The sequence below is a fragment of the Otolemur garnettii genome, unplaced genomic scaffold (assembly GCF_000181295.1).
Source record: "Otolemur garnettii isolate 467f Iridium unplaced genomic scaffold, OtoGar3 scaffold00027, whole genome shotgun sequence".
In the NCBI taxonomy this organism is placed as follows: domain Eukaryota; kingdom Metazoa; phylum Chordata; class Mammalia; order Primates; family Galagidae; genus Otolemur; species Otolemur garnettii.
Genome location: NW_003852422.1, coordinates 4,486,309 through 4,492,718, shown reverse-complemented (window position 1 = coordinate 4,492,718; position 6,410 = coordinate 4,486,309). Strand labels below are relative to the sequence as shown.

General features: G+C 51.7%; 1 protein-coding gene across 2 annotated transcripts in view; it reads left to right on the top strand.

Moving 5' to 3' along the window:
- Positions 1-6,410, top strand: part of CNDP1 (carnosine dipeptidase 1) — a 33,774-nt gene that overhangs the window by 1,692 nt on the left and 25,672 nt on the right. Inside the window, exon 1 of one of the 2 annotated variants that reach the window (XM_023512408.1) lies at positions 1,134-5,222. The exons of the other annotated variant lie outside the window; for it this stretch is intronic. The gene's annotated coding sequence lies outside the window, so the exon portion shown is untranslated. Of the gene's footprint in view, positions 1-1,133; positions 5,223-6,410 lie in introns of those variants that run through there. 2 annotated transcript variants of the gene reach the window in all.

Below are 6,410 nucleotides of genomic sequence, written 5' to 3'. Positions count from 1 at the left end.
CTAGAACCCATGGACAAATACCAGTCTTTTTTTTTTTTTTTTAGGTATAGTCTCATTTTGTCAGCCTCCATAGAGTGCCATGGCATCACAGGTCACAGCTACCTGTAACTCTTGGGCTTAACCCATTCTCTTACCTCAGCCTCCCAAGTAGCTGGGAATACAAGTGCCTAGCATAACAACCAGCTTTTTTTTTTTTTTTTTTTTTTGCACTTGTCATCCATGTTTAGCAGACCCAGGCCAGGTTTGAACCTGCCAGCCTGGGTGTATGTGGCCGGTGCTGTAACCACTGTACTTCAAGTGCCACGCCCAAAAGAAACATTCTTATTAAAAGGAAAGAGCAGAACTTCTAGTGACTGAATACAAAAGGCAAAGGACCATTGAGACAGAGGTGAGGAGACTCCTGTCTCCCCAGCTGCAATTTGCTGCCTTTCTCATAAAACACCACACTTGGTCTGTTTCCTTCAGTCTTTCATATAAATAGTTTTGGGAAGAAGCCCAGGAATTTGTGATTTTCAAGTGCAAAATTCAATTTTTTTGTATATTTACAGATACGTACAACTGTCACCACAATCCATGGTTGACCTTTTTGATCATCTCTTGGAAACCCCACACTGTTAGCATTGACTTTCCTCCATCCCTCCCCACATCAGCCCCAAGCAGGAACCAACCCACTTTGTGTCCCTCTAGATTTCCCTACTCTGTACTTCTATGCGAACGTGTCATACGAGATGTGGCCTTTTGCACCTGGCTTCTCCAGCTTAATGATGTTTTAAAGGTCTGTTCATGTTGTAGCAGGTGTCAGCGCTTCAGCCATTCTCATGGCCAAGTGACGTTGTATGCTGTGCACACAGTAGGTCTTGTTAGTTCCCTTGTCTGTTGATGGACACTGGATTGTTTCCACCATTTGGCTATAAGGAATAATGCCCCCGTTGGGGGCAGAAACACGTTTCGTTTCCCTTGGGTACATCCCTAGGAGTGGCCTTGCTGGGCAGTGTGGTAACTCCACGTTTAACTGTTGGAGGAGCCGCCAGCTGTTGTCCACAGCGGCTGTACCACTGTAGCTTCCCGTCTTTCCACATCCTCGCCAGCACTCGTCACCCGACTTTGTGATTGCAGCCACCCGAGTGGGTGGGAAGTGGGATCTTGTTGTGGTTTGACTTGTGTCCCTGGTGGCTAATATTGTTGAGCACTCTTTCACGTACGTGCTCCTTGGCCAAAGAATCTACATTTTTAACAATGACCCTCTGTCCCACCCCTACGCAAGGAATTCTGGCAGGTGGGTTCCACCCATCACTCTTGGAGAGCATTTCCAAGTTCAACCATAAAAAGTCCCCCTGGAGTCTTCTTGGCTTATCCAGGGTGGGTCTCTTGCTCCAAGATTCTGAACCTAAGTGGCCTTATTTCATCTAGGGCTCAGCTTGTTCCTAACTGATCGGTTCCTATGTGGATTTGCACAAGACAGGATCTGGGTTTCCCAAGCAGGCTGTCAAAGCTAAACGAGTGACAGATTTGTGACCAGAAAACACACGGACATTAGTGGAGAAAAGGCACAACAAGAAGGCAGATTTCCCCCTTCCCCATTCAGCAGGGACTTGACTAAGGAGGTCCATAGCTGTTTGTTCCTACCAGCACATAGTTCTTTGTATTAATAGACTTCCTCCTCACTATAAGGGGATGCAGGCTTTGGCCAGAGCCTGGCCTGGGCTGGCTTTCTCTCCCTGAAGCTGGTCTTGCCCATCATCTCACAGTGGGTCTGAGGACACTGCCAGTGCCAGTGATGCTGAAAAAGATCTGCCTGTGCATAAGGTAATTGACCCTTCCTTGGCCAGCCCTGCTTCCCTGCAGCCAGGCTCAGAAGATTCTGCTGTGGCGTCCTGGATCTTACAGGATGTACCTGTATTCCAGTGATCCAGGTAGCACCAGGAGCCCATGGCTTGCTGAAGGGGCATTTCTTAGCTAGTGCTGAGAGTGGTTCCTTGAGAGTTCTCTGGGGGAGGGAAAAGGCGTTGTGAGGGTGGATCAGCCTCCATCCTCCCAGTCTCAGCACAGAGCTCCTGCCCCAGAAGGGAATGCAGGTGTGTTGTCTAAGGATGGAGCCCAGATCTGTATGTTTAGTCTCACTGCTTCTGGGCAGATAGGAGAAACTGTGGAGCAGGGGACTTGAACCCTAAGGCCCTCCCTGGCCTGTCCCAGCCCTGAACACAGAACCATTGGTAGCTTCCACACAAGAGGAGGCAAGGCACCTCTGCCCCCAAAGTACCTTCCCCTGTCCACTCTGCCCCCATGCACCTCTCCTCTGCCCCACAATGCTTCAGTGTCCAGGGTCTCAATTACTCTTTCAAGTAATTACAGTCCCCCCCACCAAGCTCCTTGGATGGAATAGAGGCGCCTTTCACGGTGCACACAGCACAGAGAGGATGCACAGTCAGCTTCCGGCAGCCAGCCACACATGAACTGGGGACACTGTCCCCTGCTGGCCCCTGGAAGGAATGGGATTCATATTGCCCCAGGGGAATTGGGGCACATTGTGAAGAGGAGAGAAACAGCATTAAGAGGAAGTATACACAGATGGGGGTCCCCAAAGATGGTAGGTGAGTGGGGACCCCAGAGTTGGTGGTGTTCACAGGAGCCCTGTGTTTACACGTCCCAGTTCCACAGAGTGCTCAGGGCAGATGTGTCACCCAACCCGGCACCTTACACTGCAGGTCACAGGTGCACAGGGCTGCGCTGCACTGGGGCACTCACCCGGGGCCAAGTCGGACCCCGGCTCCTTTTAAGGTGCAGTGAACAGTGCGTGCAAGCTTTAACAAGCTCTGTGCATCTTCACCCCAACCCTGCTTCTGTGCTGTTTGGACATTTGCACCAGGTGGCATGTTCTGTGGAGCCCGGCACTGGGCCGGGCTGTGAGGACATTACTTTCCAGGAGGCGAATGATTGTAGGGTCAGCATCAGTTCACTCTTAAAACTTCCCATCCACTTCAAACAAAGCAATTACACGTAGTTCAGAATTTTAATCACAAAGACACTGGCTCTAAAACACAATAAATATCCCAGAAAACAAAACCACACAAGTGAAGTGAGTCAAGGCCGAAGGCTCCCTGGACTCCGAGTCTGAAATAAGCCCGGCAGGGGAGGGAGGCTCCTGTAGAGAGGTCAGCACCAAGAGCCGCCCAGCAGCCGGGAGGGAGCCCTTCAGAGGGAGCACAGCCTTGCAACGCCCTGATACAGAACCTCTGGCTTCCAGAACCGTCAGAGAATAGACTTCTATGGCTTAAGCCACCGGGTTTATGGTACTTGGTTCCAACTGATGCAAAGGGATAGAAAAGTCCCGCCCAATCCTGGACTAATGGCCCTTCTGCTTGAATTTCCACTGGTTGAACTTTGGCTCCTATCAAAGGGAGCCTGAGGTGCTGTCCCACCAGGCTGCAGAGGCCGGAAGCCATCCTTCCCTGCACCTGCCAACCTTGCCGCCCATGTCAAGGACAGCTAAAGCTTCGAAGTTACAAGAGTTCTGCTGCCAGCGGGAGGTTTTATAAGACAATGCCTGAAAGGGTGACTAGGTAATTACAGCTTTCTAGAAAAAGAAACATGTTCGCTTTTGCTGCCTGCATTTTGGTGGCTCTGCCCTGCCACACCACCCTACTGGGCTCCTCCAGGCCCACGCTCCTGGCTCCCTGAGAAATCTCCATTCTCTTCCTAGTCACCTGTCCTTGCATCGGACATCAGAGTCCCCCAGCTCCCGCCGCCTGGGCCCTGCTCTCTGCGGCTCTGCAGCCAGGACACCTCGACCTCATGTGCTGACCCCTGGATCACTGGATCTCTTCTGCGTGTATTTTTATATTCATCCTATTAACACTTTTACACAAAAACCTCTGAAATGGGATTTAAAGGAAGGTGGCAGGGCTCTGGTCTGGCCACAGACAAGGTATTTCGGGGAGCTCACCTCAAGTCCTGGCTTCCCCATCGGGTGCGTCACTATTGGCCACTCGGGACTGCTGCGGGCACCAGGTCAGAGAACCTGCTCCTGACTTTGAGAGACAGTGCAGTTCCTCTGCTGACGCTGCTCTCCTCGGTAGAGCAGATTTCAGGGTGTTGACTGAGCTGTCAATAGAATCCATCCAGGGGAAGAAACTGCAGAATCTCCGGTCACGTCATTCAGTTTTTTGTCACTTGTTTCTGTCATTGTGCTACAAGCTGCTGCTATGTTTCCAGGTAACGGAAGGCTCCAGAAGGTTGCACAGCCAGGCTGCCTCTCTGGCTGATACTTGGGGAGGCCCAGATTCCTGGCCAGACTGAAGGGAATAAAAGGGGTCTGAGGTGACCTCGTTCCAGTTAGCTTCACGCACTGACATTGCAAACTTCCTCCTTCCCAAAGGACCCCCTTATGTGGGCAGGAGCACCGGAGGCCCACCCGGACCCATCTGGGCCACTTGGCTATGAGACTAGCTGCCTTCTGCCTGGGTAGAATACTGTGGGCAGGGTCTCGGGCTGCAAGGTGCCACATACCAGACACTTGCCATCACCTGCCATCCCCCTGAGGGTGCGAGGTGCACGCTATTCCCTTGTTTCAGACTCTGCATCACCTGTCCTGAGCCAGCCAGTGAGTGCCAGTGCCTGAGTCCTGAGCCAGCTGTCCCTGGGAGCCGAGAAACTGCCCCTGACTGCTGCCCCGTCTGTCCCCGTGCCCGGCCTCTGCTGGTCTCTGGCTTCTTAGTTCTGCCCAGTATTTGAGAGACGGCTTTGTTGGCATCCTTGCCTACTGGGCACCTTTTGTCAATGTCTCCAGGCACTTGCACACAGTGTGCCAGCATCACCTTTGGTTTTAGGAACCAGGCTAAGCTAAACTGGCCCCAGCCAAGTTCCCTGGGGTCAAACTCACAGATCAGACCCCAGAGGATGGCGGAGACACTTTAGGTTCTTGGGAATTTCTGGGGGAATTTTGTTCCTTGAAACTGCCGCCTCCATTCTGGAGTTTGTCCTCTCTGCTCTCTGAGGACTCCGCGCCCTGTTTCCCGCGCAGGCGTTTGTGGCCACAGTGAATTTATCAACGTGCAGGGACTGCTTGGGCCCAGCTCTGCACTGGGAGGGACTGACAGAATCCAGAAGAGCCTGTTTTTGTTGTTTTATAAACCCCGTCCTGGAGATATAAACTAGGCTAATAAAACATCTTTTCTGTACAATAACACAGTCATTGAAGCAGACACAGGACTGCAGACAGCTCGGTGAGTAGAGTTCTTGGCCAAGTGTTGGAAAAATCCGGTTGACTGGCTGCTCTGGGAAGTACGTGGCTATGGGGTGAGGGCGGCAGCCCTTTCACTTTCTAGTCTTCATTCCAGCAGACAGAAACTCAGCTCGTGCTCCCAGCCTGCTGTGGGGAAGCCTAGCAGGAGACAGGGGTCCCTGGTTAAAGCACCCTAGGCCACTGCCAAGACCTCTGTCCACTAAGGACACAGATCACCTGTTAGGAGGTGGGAGAAGAAGCTGAAGGAGCAGATGGCAACACACTAAGAAGCCTCTGAGGAGGGGCAGAGGGTGGTACACCCTCTAGAAGTTAAGTATTTAGAGATGAGATTTAGCACAGAGGGACTGGAACATTTGTGCCTGACCTAAACATCTAAGAGGTTGTTGTGAACTATGACACCATGGCAATCTACCCAGGGCAACAAGAGTGAGACTCTGTCTCAAAAAAAGAAAAAAAAGGAAGAGCCAGCAGGAATCAGCACAGCCCAGGCAGCAGGTGTGGCTCCCTCAGGGTCCCAGGGCCCCAGGGAGTTTATCACCCCCAGGCCTCCTGGCCAGCCCCTGCCTTGAGGATGCATTCCAAGCTCAGGACAAACACACGGTCATCTTCCTGCTTTTCGGTACCTTCTTCTTTCTGTAAAGGCAAAAATGGTGATTAGTTCAAGGTCAAGCAGGACTAAAAGGAAACAACCAGAAAGACAAGGGCTCAGGAGAGGAGCACAGGACGGCAGGGGGATCCACCCCAAGACTATCAACGGCAGGATTCTTGCCCCAAAGCCAATCTGGGAGAGCCAGGGCAGCAAGGGAGGGGTGAGGGGAGCAAAATCAAGGAGGGAGAGAAAGCAAGGCCTGAGGCCCCCCCACCCCCCCCCACAGTCAGTCATCCTTCAGAATGACCCGTCCTCATCCTTGTGGCTCTTGTTCTGCTGAAGGAGGTGACTCCAGCTGAAATCTGAAATATTTAGCTGTTTTCCTTTTTTCTTTCTTTCTTTATTTTTGTTTTTGTTTTCCTGTGGCTTCTTTTTCTTCTTCAAATTTCACTTTTTATTTTTCACTGGAGAAGTAGCACCAAATAATTTTCTTTTTTTTTTTTTGAGACAGAGCCTCAAGCTGTCCCCCTGGGTAGAGTGCCGTGGCATTACAGCTCACAGCAACCTCCAACTCCTGGG